Raw genomic sequence first — 16,278 nt, forward strand, 5'->3', positions numbered from 1 at the left:
GCAAAATGGAAATTAAGGCCGATTTTTGAGTGAAAATTTTTTCGCGAATACAATACTTCCTTTTTTGTAAAAGGAAGTAAAAAGGTAGAATGACCTTATTTGACGCACCCATCTTATTTGTTAACGTTTTTTTTAACTCCTTTTAACTTTCAACTCAAAAGTTTTCGAAAGTAAAATCTTATAGTTTGTTAGCATGAAAGACTGCTCTGTTCATTAAACTCTGTCACATCATTTTTGTTATTGTTCATAGCGATTTGAAACTTTAAATTGATGATGTCTTAAAACTGGAGTTTTGGAAAATGACTTTTTCCTTAATGAAGAAGATATAGTACACAGTTTCAAAAAACATCAATATTTGGAAAAATTGGATGATTTTCTCATTACACTGTCGGCTAAATCCCACTACTTGCAGGCAAAATCGTCCGAAGAATACGACTTGAGAACATTTAATGAACATCAAGGGAGAAAAGTCCCCTAAGAGAACCTCGAGCACTTACGGAAACCACAGTTTATTTCTTATTTTAACAAATGAGATGTGTACTTATGGATGGAAAAGTTTACATGGAATAAATTCGAAGAACGACGACGTTGGAATTGAAAAAACTGTGTTTGAACCTTAACCAAAAAGCGTTAAAATTACCCTCACTATGTAATCACTGTAAACATTAAATCAGAATATCCATCACACACATAATACTCTTCACTTAAATAATTTTAAAAACGAAATAACTATGAATATTAACAACATTGCCACACTAAGTTTTTTGCTGTTAATGAATACCGATTGAATAATTAATATTAGTATACACTTTGTGCTTACTTAAAATACTGATGAATATAAATGGTTTCTTATAATTGAAAGCTAACAGTTGAATCCACGCAGCATAGTAAGCTAAAAACACACAAATTTTGAATTGGTGCAAAAATATGTTACTTTGAGCACAATTTTTTGCATAACAACAAATTTTAATCACTATGTCTAATTTTAATCAATCCTTTAACAGTGTAATAAATTTAAAATTAAATTTCTTTGTAAGTAAAAGTCAAACCTTGTGCCTTTTAAGACTAAAACACCAAAGGAGTGCCCAGTGAATTAGAATGCTAACTTTCAGGAGACATGTTTACAAGCAATCAATTTCACACACGTGATCCGTCGCAGCTACGTCAAAACAAAACTCTTTTCTCAAAATCTGGACCTGACAGTACCCACGTAGTTTTCGAAAATTCTATTACTTAAACTGTATTTTAATTGGTTAAGCCAAGTGGCTTTTGTTCTAAAGTATAAAAACACTGTTGCAAGTGTTGGGAGCAACTTACCTTGATGGCAGGTCTCGAAATAGCCCCGTCCACTTTGTTTGCGAATCTCAAAGATGCTTCGGAGCTGTGACGTCACGAGAAAGAGTGACGTCATTCCCACCATGCACCTCTGGACGCTCTTGCTCCTCCGAAAGTCTCCTGGGATTCGGGAGAGAATTCCTTGGACGTGAGTTGAGACAAGAAACAGGCTTGTTAGGGAAGAATGCAGTGAAGTTTTCCCGCCAATATCTTCTGATCCAGAATCAATTTCAGGAATCTGGCTCAGAATTTTGAGAACTGCAATCAACCGCATTATTTATTACAATAGAACGTCATTGATTCAGATTAAAAGGGGATCCAGGTCAGCCAAATTAATGAAAGAGCGGATTGAAAAACTAACCAATAAATTGAGCCAAGATACATAAATAAACATTGTACGCAGCAAGAATTGTATTTTTTATTCAAAAGAATGAAATTTGAAACTGCATAAAAGAAAATTACAAAAAAAAAATTTGAAAAAAAAATAGAACCGGCTTCAAAATTGCTCTAAAAAGTGAAAAATAATTTTATTCTTTAAACACCATCTTACTACTATTATATATGCGAAAGTTTGTCTGGATGTATGGATGTTTGTTACTCTTTCACGCAAAAACAACTGAACGGATTTTGATGAAACTTGACAATAATATAGCTTATGCATCAGAATAACATATAGGGTAGTTTTCGTCCCGTTATGGGGGACAAAGCCCCTTAGGGGGGCAATAAAATACAATTTTCGTGTAAATTCTCTAATATAGGGATGAAAAAATACTTGCACATATTTACATTATATGTCCATCGAAAGCTCTGACTTTTCTGCTGAAAATGGCACCTGTTCGAAATTTCTAAGTAGAATAAAAAACGAGTTATGAGCTTTTTAGTTCCATGTTCGAAGGCTTTCCTCAACTCAATACAGTATTTAGTGTATCATCTCAACTCCCTGTCGATAGCGACAATTGTTGTATTGTTGACTTTCTTTGCTTTTCGTGATTGTTCAAGGCTTTTCTCAAGTCAAATCTTGAAGTAAGATTTTTGCACAAGATTGGAAAATAATACATGATTTGGCTGATGATTTTCCATTTAAACTTTAATGTAATTAATGGTTTTTATTATTATTTATGCTGATTGAACACTTACTCATTATCCAATCATCCAGCAGATTGCCAAAATTTTTGCTGTTTTTGAAGCCGAAGACTACGTCATAATGTTTCTCAGCTTTCACCATGTAAACAAAATATCGACAATCAAAGAATCTTTGAAAAACTTCTTTTACTGTGTTAAATAATCCAGCAACTAAATTAGGCAAATCCATAAACAGCACAAAAACTTTCATTAATTTTCCTTTTTGCACAATTTCAAACAATCGTCAAATTTTACTACTTATTTCGGAAACATTTCGGATGAAACTCTTTAGCGCCATTTTATGGTGACCAAAAGTATCTCAGCATCTGGCGGTAATATCTCTGTAACGAAAATTAATATCATATCGTTTTACAAAGTAAGGAAATAAGGGGGGAGCATCATCGAATGTATCCCAAAACGATTCCCGCAAATTCGGTAAAATCGCACCAAGAGCCCACAGTGATTGAAATTTCCCAAAATAACTAAAGCAAGTATAAGGGAATTACGAGCGCGGCTACATTTTTTTAAAAACTTCGTACTTCAATAGCCATACAGAGAAGGTTTTAGACTCCATGTTAAAAAAAAAAGTATCAACAGATTAATCTTTTTAAACATGAGAAGATTAATTTCATGTTTTGGAAATTTATTTATGCTTTAATATAGTGCTTTCGGTTCTAAATCAATATTATTTTGTTCTTTATACTTATTGCTATTTTAGTTTTACGGGAAAGGAAGAAACTCGATTTTTAATCACGTCAAAAAGATGTGTTTTAAATTCTTTCACTTAAAACAGAAAACAAAAGCAAGTAACGATTTTTTCTCATAATTATTACTGACCCAGGCAACGCCGGGTATTTTTGCTAGTCGATAATACTTTTAAACATAATTTTTGAAATTGAAGCAAAAACAAAAAGTAAAATCCAGTGTAACCATGCTCCGTTTATATTTTTTTTCAGAAAATCATCGAAAGTTAGGAACGAAACATTTATATCGTTGCTCAAATATGCTGTCATCAATGCATAATGTATGTGGGAGTGAAGAAACTAGGCCTGGTAAAATTTATAGTTGTAGTTGAGTTATAGCTGTGAATGATCTTATCTATCGTTTTTGTGCCAACTTCAAAAATTATGTTTAAAAGTATTATCGATGATGTTTAAAAAATAAAATTATTTTTCAGTTTTTAGAGCAATTTTGAAGCCGGTTCTATTTTTTATTTTTTTTTTTAAATTTTTTTATTTCATTCTTTTTAGTGTAAATGTAGGTATTTCAGTAAAAATAAGAAATTACCATCACAAAACTTCACCATATTTTTTTCATAAAAATGCTCCATACTAAAAAAAAGATAGAAAACTATAAGCACGCCTTAAACTTCAAGCGATTGGCACTAAAAATTTATCTTTGTTCCTCCCTGGAATTCATAATTTGTATGTCAATTTAATTATAACCATTTAAATATTCCGTTTTCCCTAACTAATTTGCATTTCACAGCATACAAGTTGCTTGTGATGCAATCCTGTATAGTTGAGGTAAACCTAACCTGGTAGCATTGGGAAGGCTAAGCAGATCTTGATTACTGCATCCCCTCACTTCCAGGTTAAATTTACCCTCACTATGGAGCAATGACACTGAAGAAACTTGATGCTTGCTTCAGAGAAGCCTTTATTCAAAATTATCATTACAATGACTATTAATGTTACTGTTATATGGCACCAAACTTTTATAACAATGGGTTTCATATTTAATCATTTAATAGGGAAATTGCATGAAATTTACTGTTTTTTGACCATAACTTTTTTTTCAAGAACAAATATGGTCAAACAAAGTAATGGGACCTAAGTTGAGCCATCCCCTATCCATTGAAAAAAGGTCATCAAAATCGGTTCACAAGGTGAGAAGCTGTGAGTGGACAAACAAAAAAAAAAAAACATGCATACGGTATGAACTGATAACCGCCTCCTTTTTGAAGTCGGTTAAAAATACAAAATACAGTTTACAAAATCACACTATTGCGTTATCTCGCCTTTTATGAATATAGTATGTACGGGAATGTGGGGCAAAGTGAAATGGTCAAATATTTAGTCTGCTTCGCTACCTATCTAGAAATATTTTAACTAAGTAGTAACACATTTAGTCCATTCCAGTCAAGAAATAATTACTTCCGAAAATCAACGAATATGTTAATACAAGCAATTTTCAAGAAGTTAGAAACGTGTTCTCAAATTACCTTGAGCAAAGAATCCACTATTATGGATTTACTCCAGAAATTATGAACTGAAAAAAGGTGACAAAACAAAGATTTAATTTCTCAAGTTGTAAGTTACATACTTTTAATTTTTATACGTACTTGTAAAATATATAGGAGAATGTGGGGCAAAGTGTAATAGCGGGGCAAAGTGAAATGGCGAAATATTTACTCCGCTTTTAGTGCCGCTTACCTAGTAATACACTCCTGTTTGTGAAAAATGCAACACCACGAAGGACTTACGTGAGTGAGCTGAAAATTGCAGGAAATGTAAAGTTGAGCATGATATGCAAATGATTAGAATAGCAGACCGGTAGCGCATGGGTACGCTGAGCAGCGCTCTCTGAACTGCGGATCGAACCGAATATAAATAGACGGCTGTAGCGAGGCGTTTATGATTATCGGTGGTTATAAGCTAGAGTAAACGTTAACTGAATCTTTACTATGCCTCTTCGACGAAAGAAAACGAAATTTGAGAAAATTTCGGAGTTTGAACGGGGAAGAATCGTTGGCATTCGTGAAGCTGGATCGTCTTATCGTGCAGTAGCCCCTTGTGTGCAGCGTAACAGCAGCAGAATCATGCGTGTTTGGAAGCAGTAGACGAATGAGGGTCGGACAGCTCGGAAATCCGGGAGTGGACCCCGTGACGTCAGCTCGCGATGACAGACACCTGGTGCGTATGGCGCTGACGGACCGCACAGTTTCTTCTAGACCATTGGCAGCACAGTGGTCAACAGCTACATGTGTTTCAATGTGTGCTTCATCAATTCGGAGACGTCTGCTGCAGCGTGGGCTGCGCGCAAGGATTCCTTTATACAGGATTCCTCTCACGCAAAACCATCGCCGCCTGCGGCTAGAATGGACCAATGTGCATAGCAGCTGGCGTGCTGATTGGCATCAGGTCGTATTTTCTGACGAATCCCGCTTCAATTTGTGGCACCATGATGGCCGAATCCGTGTCAGGCGCTATGCCGGTGAACGGCACATTCCGGACTGCATTATCGAACGCCACAGTGGACGAACAGCCGGAATTATGGTCTGGGGTGCCATAGCATATCATGGACGATCACAATTGCTACGAATTGGGGACAATTTGAAGAGTACCCGATACATAAACGAAATTTTACAGCCCCAAGCTATTCCTTTCCTGCAAGGATTGACAGGGGCTGTATTCCAGCAGGATAATGCCCGTCCACATGTCGCCAGGACTGTCAAATCCTACCTTGATTCGCAGAAGTTACAGCTTCTTCCTTGGCCTGCATATTCCCCGGATATGTCACCGATTGAACATGTGTGGGATTTCGTTGGGCTGCGTCTCGCTCGTGGTCCTCGTCCTGTTGCTTCGACAGACGAACTTTGGTTGCGCATACAAACAAGATGGAAAACTCTTCCGCAGGCAGATATTCAAACTTTGTTTCACTCCATGCCGAGTCGTGTAGCAGCTCTTATTGCGGCGCGTGGTGGCCACACAAAATACTAATTTCTATCTCTTTTTATTGTTTGTTTGGTTTGAAAATGTAATCATTTATTTGTACCATTACCACTCAACTGTGTATTAAATTTCATTCAACTATGATGCTTCCTTCCTGGTGTTGCAATTTTCACAAACAAGAGTGTATTTTATCTATGTAGCAACATATATAATCTATTGCAGTCAAGTAAAAAATACAAAAAATATCTCAGAAAATCGAAGATTATGTTAATAAAAGCAATTTTCAAAAATTGATACTCAAATTGTAATTTTTTGTTCTAAGTCAAAAATTATTTTTCTTATTATTAAATGATAAAGTTCTTGTTATTAACATTTTAAACATTGAAACCTACTAATATTCGGTACAGTACTTATAAGCTTAATATTAAGCTTATTTGTATTTTAAAAGCTTTGTAAAAGTTATTCAAGTGAATGCGGGTCAAAGTGGATGTGGCAAAGAGAAATAGTTCATTTCATTTCCTTACTCAGTCTTTTATCAAAGCACTTACATATTCATTTATTAATAAGCTCATTTACATTTCTTCACTTAATAATTACCTTATTTATTTATTCATTCACTTATTTTCCTATTCGTTCAAAATTTGATAAACTGATTTATTTTTCTCATTTATTAATTAATTAATTTATTTGTTATTGTTCCATTACTTTTTAATTAATTCATACAGTCTTTAATTTACTCATTGATTTGATCAAAAATATCTTTAATAATCGAATAGATAATATTTCATTCGAAAAATATTCTATTTTTCACTTTGCCCCATGAAAAATTACAATGACAACATACAGGGTCCATTATGAAATAATGAGCATAATGTTATTGTGACGCGACGATAGATGGCAGCACGGTAAAACCGGCTGGGAAATGTGGTGCGGGATATGCCCTTTCAATGCATCCAGTCGTCAGTTGCTTTCGAGCAGTGTGAGCGGAGATAAGTGCCTCCGCTTGAAGTATGTTTTCAATTTTTGTAACATAACGCAATGGAGCGTTCGCTTGAACAATGATACGCCATAAAGTTTTGCGTGAGGTTTGGAAAAAATGCAACCGAAACATTCCAGATGCTGCAAGAAGCCTTCAAGGACGATTGCATTTCAAGATCACAGTCTGGGAAGTTGCACAAGGCATTTAAAGAGAGCCAGGAGGAGGTCGCCGACGAACCCCGTTATGGATGTCCCCCCCCCCCCCCGGTGATCCCTCACCACCTTACAGTCCCTACTTAGCTTCATGTGACTTCTTTTTGTTTCCGCGACTCAAGAGAGAGAGAGAGAAGAAAGGAAAACATTGGGGAACCTTGGGAAACATCCAACACCATGTTACAACGTTCCTGAGAGGCATTCCCTTGGAAGAGTTTCAGGGTGCCTTTCAGGCGTAGCAAACACGTCTCCGCAAGTGTATTGATGCAGGAGGAATGTATTTTGAAGAATATTGAACATTTGTACAAATTACGATCAATAAATATATTTTGCCAGTAAATGCTCATTACTTTCATAATGGACCCTGTTTCTCTTTATCTAAAGATTACGACCTACTTTGGCCCAGCAATCCTAGCATAAAAACTTGAAAATATCGTCAGAGGTAATTGGAAAAGTAAAGAATAGCTAAAATTAAGACTCTAAACAGGAGAAACACAAGAAAAAAATCCTGTAATTCTCGGCAACGGATAAATAGAGAGATTGCAGACTCAATTCATCAGGGCTAAGTTACATGGGTTTCATTATGGAAGATGAAGAGGAATTAAAAGTTGCAGGAGGTTTAGAAAAAGGTTTGCCAAGTTGCATCTACATATTACAAATATTGTTAAATTTGTTGGAAAGTTTATGGAATTTTTTTACTGTAGAATGGAATGAGCTCAGATTTCCAAAGATAGCTGTTGATACGAGAGAAGAAGGACCGAATGTTGAGAATATGGAATGCACCAAAAAGTTTTGGAAGTGACCGAAAATTTAGAATCCTTTGTTTTACGAATGGTGTTGTCTTAATAAAGTCATTCAACCTCTAAAACTGGTGAAAAGATGACTGCTCTCCGTCGGTAATTTCTGAGACAATAACTAGATATGCACACACACACATTAAAAAATAATATAATAACAATAATAATTTTCCTTAAAACAAATATGTGTGACTGAAACTTCTTTTAAATGAATATTTCATTCAAATAAATAGCTTTTGTATGATCACACGTATTTCTTTGACTCTAGTTAGTTCTCCAGCGATTTTAAATAGAGAAAACCACTTTGGGCCAAAGTAACCCAAACGCAAGGGTAATATTGGCCCAAATAAAAAAACACTAATAAAGGATAAAAGTACTTGGAAATAAACTGATCACTGTTCAAAAATTAAATTAAGAGACCACTAGATGTGTAAAACAAGTTTCCAAAGCTTGGAAATATGCATAGTTACAAAATTATTGAGAAAAGTTTAAAATCTGGGTCGAAATAGCCAGCGTTTACAATGCAAATTTACTGCCAAAAATTAAAAAAATACTGTTTCAAGGCAAGTTTTAGGAGAAAATAACAGAATTTTTTTAAAAAATACTAAGCACTTTTCATAATGCACTCTAAAGGACAAAATAACTTTTCTGGGTCAGAAAGAACAACTCAAGTATTCCTGTAGTTTTCAATGATAGCAAGAAAATGACACCACAAACGAAGAAAAGTTCGCCTCAAGTCATGTAGAGAATTCCTTATCATTATCTAGCTTTCAATCATAAATTTGATTGTTGGAACATGCATATTTTTCTTAATGGGAAAGTTTGGTTTGAAATGACTTGAGGCGCACTTTTCTTCGTTTGTAGTGACATTTTCTTGCAATCATTGAAAACTACAGGAATACTTGAATTGTTCTTTCTGACCCAGAAAAGTTATTTTGTCCTTTAAAGTACATTATGAAAAGTGCTTAGTATTTTTTTAAAAATTCTGTTATTTCATTAGTTTTAGTGTAAATGTAAAACACTCGTGATTGCGAAAAACATAATTTGAATTCAAAAAGCCAAATTTTTTTTTTTTTTTTTTTTTTTTTTTTTTTTTTTTTTTTTTTTTTTTTTTTTGCGAGTGCTATAGCGCGAAAAAGTTGCGATTGGTGAAGACTTAAAAAACAAAAAAAAAATTTTTTTGAAATTGAATAATATCTTCCAATCGCGCAACGAGCCTGAAAATTCGGAAAAATGGAAAAATTTATGTTTTTTTTACGGATTTTTTAAAAAAAATTGTTTCGATGTTTTTTTTTAATGCTCTAAGACGGAAATGTTGCAAATGGTAAAGCCTTGAGAAATTAAAAAGAAATTTTGAAATGGAACAATACCTTCTTATTCAGAAACATTTTAAAAAATCGAAAAAATTGAGAATTTCAGCTTTTCTTTGAAGTTTAAAAAAAATGGTCAAGGTTTTTTTTTTTCAGTAATGTAGGGAAAACTTGTTTATAAAGCACTATATTACATAAAAACATCAATTTATTTCTTGATTTTCAAGGTATTTTCTAACCATGCAGAAGTCCCATTCTTTACAGTGATTAGCCGTTTTCAAATAATACAAGGTGATAAAAATTTTAGAAATTTTAGAAAAATTTCTACCATTTAGTACACAAGTCTTATTGTTTTAAGTGTGACTTGCTGATTCTAATTAATCAGAGTTTTTGGAAAACTCGGACATAATTTATTTGGATTCCAATGTTGCTCTTATGTAACCATATCATGCTTTAAATCAGCAAACTTGAAGCGAAACCACGTGTCTTCTCCAAACTCGTGATCAGCCAAAGACATACATAGTCAACAGCATTGTTTCATATCTAAATGAACAACGAATTTCACCAGGCGATTTATTAGACATCATAGGTTATAATGGTACTAAAATTTATACGATGTGGAAAAGTGACACGATTCGTCAATTCGAAATTTATGTCGGACGAGCATTGCAATGGGCTATTTGTTTATTCCATTTCATCAAATTGTCTTTTTCTCACCTTTTCGGCATTTGAATGGTGAAACAATCGGTTCAAGTTCATTTTTTGGACCAATTGGGTAGCGTCTCAGAGCTTGTAAAAAACTACCGGTAATAGATTTTCAAGTAATTGGCTGTACAATTATAGAAGAGAACAAAATATGCTTGAGTAAGGATCAAACGTATCTTTCGGATATATCTAAAGCAATAAAAAGTTTCAACTGTCCAAATGATTGACTTTAAACCCTGGCCCACTCTCAAATTCCTGATGGCTCACTTGTGCAAATAGAGTTCTCAGACTTGAACCTAAATGTAACGATCCTATCAGATGCGTTAAAAGACATAGTTACTTTTTTTCTTGAAATGTTGCATGCCAGTCTGATTTGAAATAAAGAACTGCAAAAACTTCACGAACGGTTCTATTTATGTTTACAAAACAATTTAAACCTATGAATACTTGCCTGAGAAGCTGAAACAAGTTGTTTTATCATCTCATTGAAATACACTCCCTTCTTTGCGCATCCAGAAAACTTATTGATGGCATGGTTTATGATGAAAGGAGGCACATATGAGAACAAGAGTTTTTAAAAGGTTTTAAAAGTCAGAGAGCCTATTTCTAAAGGCAAAAACATCAAAAACTTTGTTATTCCGTTCCTGAATTTTGAAGGCAATGATTACACAGTGATTCTTACTTGAAGCACGGCAAAGTTAACTCCGTCACTTTTTTTTTTTTTCTTCGAAAAGTTACTAACGAAGACAGTAAATATTTTCTCAAAACAGGAACTGCAACAGACTTGGATGTAAAATTATTTCCCTACCATTACGCAAGCCGTCGAAAGATGCGTGAAACTAGTGACGGAGTCTTCTAGTCAGGGGGCTACGGGGGAAAAAACTGCATTTTGTGATAAAATTTTGAAACTTGGCATGCTTGTAGGCATTGTATGTACAAATATTTTAGGAAGGGGAGGCATTCCAAAATCCCCCCAAAAGCCCCCTGGCGGCCATTTTTGGTCCAAAACCAAAAATGGTGATTTAAAAAAAAATATTATAATTTTTTAAATTATAGTTTGTATCACTCCATAGATGTTGATTATATTTTTTACCGTTTAAAGCTCCATTAAACGTCTATTTTCCGAAATAACTTCACAAAAAGTGGTTATTTTAAAAAAATCGATATTTTTCATTTGTAAATTCTCTGACGTGAATTCCCCTTCCCCTCACTACATAATTACTGGTTTCTAAATTTAATTAGGGTTATATCAAAGTAGTTTTCCAGTTATCCGAACTCTAATTGCCCGAACTGTCCAATTATCCGGCCATGATGCGCCTCGTTTTTTATGACTGAGCAGGCATAATCGAAACTATTTCCAAAGGGTATAAGAGAATAAGGATTTGAAGGAAAATGGGTGAAGTTAAGATCAAGACAACATAATTTAATAGAAAGAAATTTAAAGTTTGAATTAAAAATGTCTTCTTATTTCTATCATCACTATTGTTGCTGTTGTTAATTCTCCGTTGCCCGATTGATCACTAGTAAGCTTTTACTCATTTTATGGGGAAAAAAACATACCTAAAGTGCATTATAAAATGTCTCTAACTACTTCTTACAAAAAGATTCACATCGATGCAATGAAGACACTTTTGACAGAGAAGTTTTTATACAGAGAAAGAAAGCACCATCCCAATGTTCAAATTTAGAAGCACCGTATTAAAGCTGGGGCTTTTAATGTTAATGTTTATTAGATCACAGCTTTCAATCAACTTTAATATCTTTTCTGAACCTTTGAAGGAGTTGATTCTGTGATTTTTTTCCCATTTTATTGCTATACTAAACGATGTACTTATATTTTTTAGTAAGTATGCTCCATGGTTACCAGTTTTCATGAAAGATCTCCTTCTTTAACCCACAAATCTTCCAGACGTACACAAAGCCTTCGAAGAAGGAATGTTTGTTTTAAAAAAGACAATAAACTTGTTTTCTGTAATTGGATTGGACCATGCTTACATGCAAAAGCAAAACAATGCAGTGGAGAAAGGAGACGGGGGTATAATTGGTCTATCACAGAAATAACTGCATTAAGAAGATGGATGTTGGTTGGTCTTGAAGTTATCGATTTTTTACACAATTTGAAAAAGTTACCTCGGCTCATTTAAAGAAACGCTGTATATACGCAATTAAGAAATGTTAAGTTTCCAAAGCCTGTTTTCAAGAAAAGTCTTGAAGAGTCAGGCCTTGAAGAGCAATAGCTGAACATGGAAATCCATTTTTTGAAACATCGAAAGAATTGTTCTCATTAGAGAGGAATATAGCAGTAGACGAAGAATATGTGGAGCAACTCATGAAGATTGGGAAAGTTGGGAAAAAAAAGTTACAACAAATTCATAGAGAAAGGAATTGTGACTCAAAAGTCACTTCATATTCAAGGGGAGGGAAAAAACCTTTTCAGTCTTTCATTTTTACAGAAAAACCAATAAGTAAGTTAACCAGTTTAATGAAAAGATTAAAATTCGATGGAGATTCATTTTCAAAGCTTTTCATTATTCGCGATATCGTACGTTTAAACCTGGATGAATTTCTCCTCTACGAAAATCAACCTCACCCTCCATCGATTCAATAAATGGAGCTCTTTGAACAGGAAATAATACTAGTTATTAACATTCCTGCTCAATGAATTAAGTAATAGTATTCCTACTGTTGAAGACTACTCGAGAGAAGACGAAAACATTTTGAGAAAGGATGCTGAATATGAAAATTATGAATGCTAATTTTAAAATAAGTGCAGAGATACATTGTGATGCCATTGTCTATGGTGGTTCTTTCATCGTTAACATAAAATGACCTAGGACTGAAAATTTTTTGTTTTAGTATCTGAAGTCTATTCAGGATACAGATGCAAGACATATAAGAGGAATAGGAGAAAGATATCATTTTGAAGAAAATGGTTTGCTTCCAGAGAACTGGATCAGTTTCTTCCGGAATGCAGATAAGAAGACAGAATTGTTTTTTATGATTGCACTGCCTATACCATCTTGATTTGCTCTTAAAGATTCGACGGGGATTTTCATTGAATATGACACTTCTAGCTCCATCAAATCACGAGGAAGCTGATTGTGGGATCTTCGGACATGTTTTGGATGCTGCAGAAAGAGGATACAGAAGCATATGCGTAAGAATTGTTGGCGCCCGCTATCATTTTAGGCATTCCATGAAATGTACAAAAGGGGGAGAAAGAAGATGGGGCTTACATTCGTAGCTGGAAAACACTTTCGACTAATACTATTCCAAGATTTTTCTCACAAATTCGGTCAACAAAAAGCAGTTGCTTAAAGAGGGGCAACATTCTCAGGATGTGACACAACCTCTTTGTTGCAAGTTGGGGAAAATTGACGATATAGAAAAGATGGAAAGACTATCCTGATTGGTACATTTTTATACCTATCCTAACCTCAAAAAAAAAAAAAAAAGTATACCTGATTAAAATTTTCAAATATCGAGTCTTTGCTACTCGTCTTCGTGTAACTTCCGTCTGTAAATGAAGCTAGAAAACGTTTTTCCACCAGCAAACAAAGATCAATGATTAACTTATCACCTACAGCTGAAGCCCTTTGGCAACTTATTTAGTGCTTATCAAGGTAGATATCAATGGGACAGTTTGCCTAAAAATTTAGCCTGAATTTAAATTTATGATTTTGGGTTTTACAGTAATTGATGAGAAGCACGTTCTTGATTGTTTGAGTTTGCCCGCAATTTCAAGTGCTTAAAGCGAATTTATGTCATGCAAGTGTAAAAAATAACTGCTCTCAAATAACTTGTAAGTGCTTCAAAAATGAACTTATCTGCTCATCGATGTGTAAATACAGCAAAGAGAAAATGCTATGTATCTGTGTAAATTACTTGTAAATTCAAACGTTTTAAAATTATCTTCTGTATAATCATTTTACATATCACTTACTCAGATTTGTTGTAGTTTTAGTCGTAGTTTTTGCAATAGTCAGTTATATTTCAATTAATAGCAATTTTATTAATAATAACAAAATTTTTATCTTTATTAACATAGCACTAAACTTCTTATTGCAGTAATTAGTAATTTATTCATCTTACATCGTTTAAAACACAGAACAAACACTTCAAATCGTCTGAGAAAAAACTTTAAATTTGTTTTAAAGCGCGTAATAATAAATTTTGGTGTTCTATGAACAGTTCCGTGCCCCCCTCCCCCCGCCCTCATTTTGCTAGTGCAAACATAACTTATAAAATTGCAGAATGTGAGACAAACTTCCAAAAAATTGCGAAAAAAGTGTTTGAAGTTTTCTTTTTTGTTTTGCCAAAAATGAAAATTGATTTCGTTTTAACTAATCAAGGTATTGTACACATTCTTAAGTAACAATTGAAATGTTTGTTTCAAATTTTGAAAAAATTACTAGCTTTTTTTATGATTTTTTATTTCTAGTTTTATTCTTAGTTTTGTAATCAGTTTTTATCGGTAAATTTTAAAACATATGTTCGGATTTTCTAACGTTTCGGACTTCTGGGGTTCGGATTATTGGGTTCTACTATAAATGAATTTATTTTCTTTAACATAGTGCTTTAAAATACACGAAAAAACATTTCTCAAACAACTCCTCCAGAAATATAATACTTTAGTTAAAATTTTGTTTTAAAAAAATCAAAGTTTTTGAAATTATTATGAAAATTAGGAGGTTAAGAGATATTTTGATGGCTTTTTACGCTTTAGTAAGCATGATAGAACTCACAAAAGAAGAAAGAGTGGGTGTTTATCAAAAAATAAAAAATAAAAGTAGTTTTTGATTTTTGACCAAAAATGGCCGCCAGGGGGTTTTGGGGGGGGGATTTTGAAATGCCTCCCCTTCTAAAAATGTTTATAAGGACACATTGTCTACATGCATGCCAAGTTTCATGATTTTATCACAAAATGCAGTTTCCGGCTCTATTTTCTACCATAGCCCCTCTACTATTCGCTTAATGTTTGCGAATTGAAATAAAGAGATAGCTACATAGGAGAAAGATTGAAATCCAGATCAATTTATGCCCAAGTTTCCAAAAACTCCAATTATAAATTAGGTTCAACAAGTAACACTTAAAAAAAAAAAAAAAAAACTTGTGTACTAGATGGTAGAACTTTTGCTAAATATTTTGTACCCTTCTATTATTTAAAAAGGGCTAATTACTGTAAAGAGTGAGACTTCTGTATTACTACAAAGATACCTTCAAAACCAAGAAATAAATTAATGTTTATGTGCAACATAGTGCTTTATAAAAGAGTTTTCCCTATATTACTGAAAAAAACGAAATTTTAAACCGTTTTTTTTTTTTTTTTTTTTGAGCAATCACGATTGCTTATTGCTTTCATTTTACTGTTTTTGGCGTCCTATCATTTTATTTTCACTCCGCACCATCACCGTCGACCGGCTCCTCACGATGCTGCTCCTACAGCGAAAGCCGTCTCCAGGTTGCATCCATGTCCTACACACACGCGCATACATACACAACTGCACACACACACACACATCGCAACTTTTCCGCGCTATAGTAAAACGCAAAAAAAAAAAATCATTTTTTTTTCGCTCCATCCTAGTGGTAACGTTTTTATCTATAGTTCAAAATGCATAGACAGTTTTTTTTTTTTATTTAATACTCTTAGTTGGAAAGAAAACTAGTTTTAGGAATCCATTTTCTGTGCTTACAGTTTTTTCTTGTTCACACAATGCAACTCTGCTACACCAAATTTGAACATTTTGAAAAATTCCTACACAATTAGTCTACCCAATTATCTTTGGTGCAACATATTTAGTTTTCACCCATCTTAAACAAGTTTGCTTGTTTTTATTTCAATTTTTAATTTATCATACAATAGCTGCGTTGCCCAGTCTACTTGAGAATAAAAATTGTGTTACGTAACGTATTTTTAAGGCTTAAATGAAAAAAAAAAAAAACATCATGCAAAATTTCCCTTCCAAAAAATGACGACAGATATTAAAATACTTCTAAGAAATTAAAATGAGAAAGATGGATAAAAAACCGTAACCATGGAAACACAAAATAAAATAAGTTTGATAAATAAAATGAGAAAGATAGAAAGAAATAATGGATACAAGAAGCGTAACCGTGGAAACGAGAAAATAAAATGGTTAA

The 16,278-nt window shown here is 33.6% G+C and overlaps 1 protein-coding gene across 1 annotated transcript in view; it reads right to left on the reverse strand.

Moving 5' to 3' along the window:
* Positions 1-1,341, reverse strand: part of LOC129234191 (uncharacterized) — a 42,611-nt gene extending 41,270 nt beyond the window's left edge. The window contains exon 1 of the mRNA XM_054868107.1: positions 1,318-1,341. The gene's annotated coding sequence lies outside the window, so the exon portion shown is untranslated. The remainder of the gene's footprint in view (positions 1-1,317) is intronic.
* Positions 1,342-16,278: the final 14,937 nt, after the last annotated feature.

The sequence above is a fragment of the Uloborus diversus genome, chromosome 1 (assembly GCF_026930045.1).
Source record: "Uloborus diversus isolate 005 chromosome 1, Udiv.v.3.1, whole genome shotgun sequence".
Lineage (NCBI taxonomy): Eukaryota > Metazoa > Arthropoda > Arachnida > Araneae > Uloboridae > Uloborus > Uloborus diversus.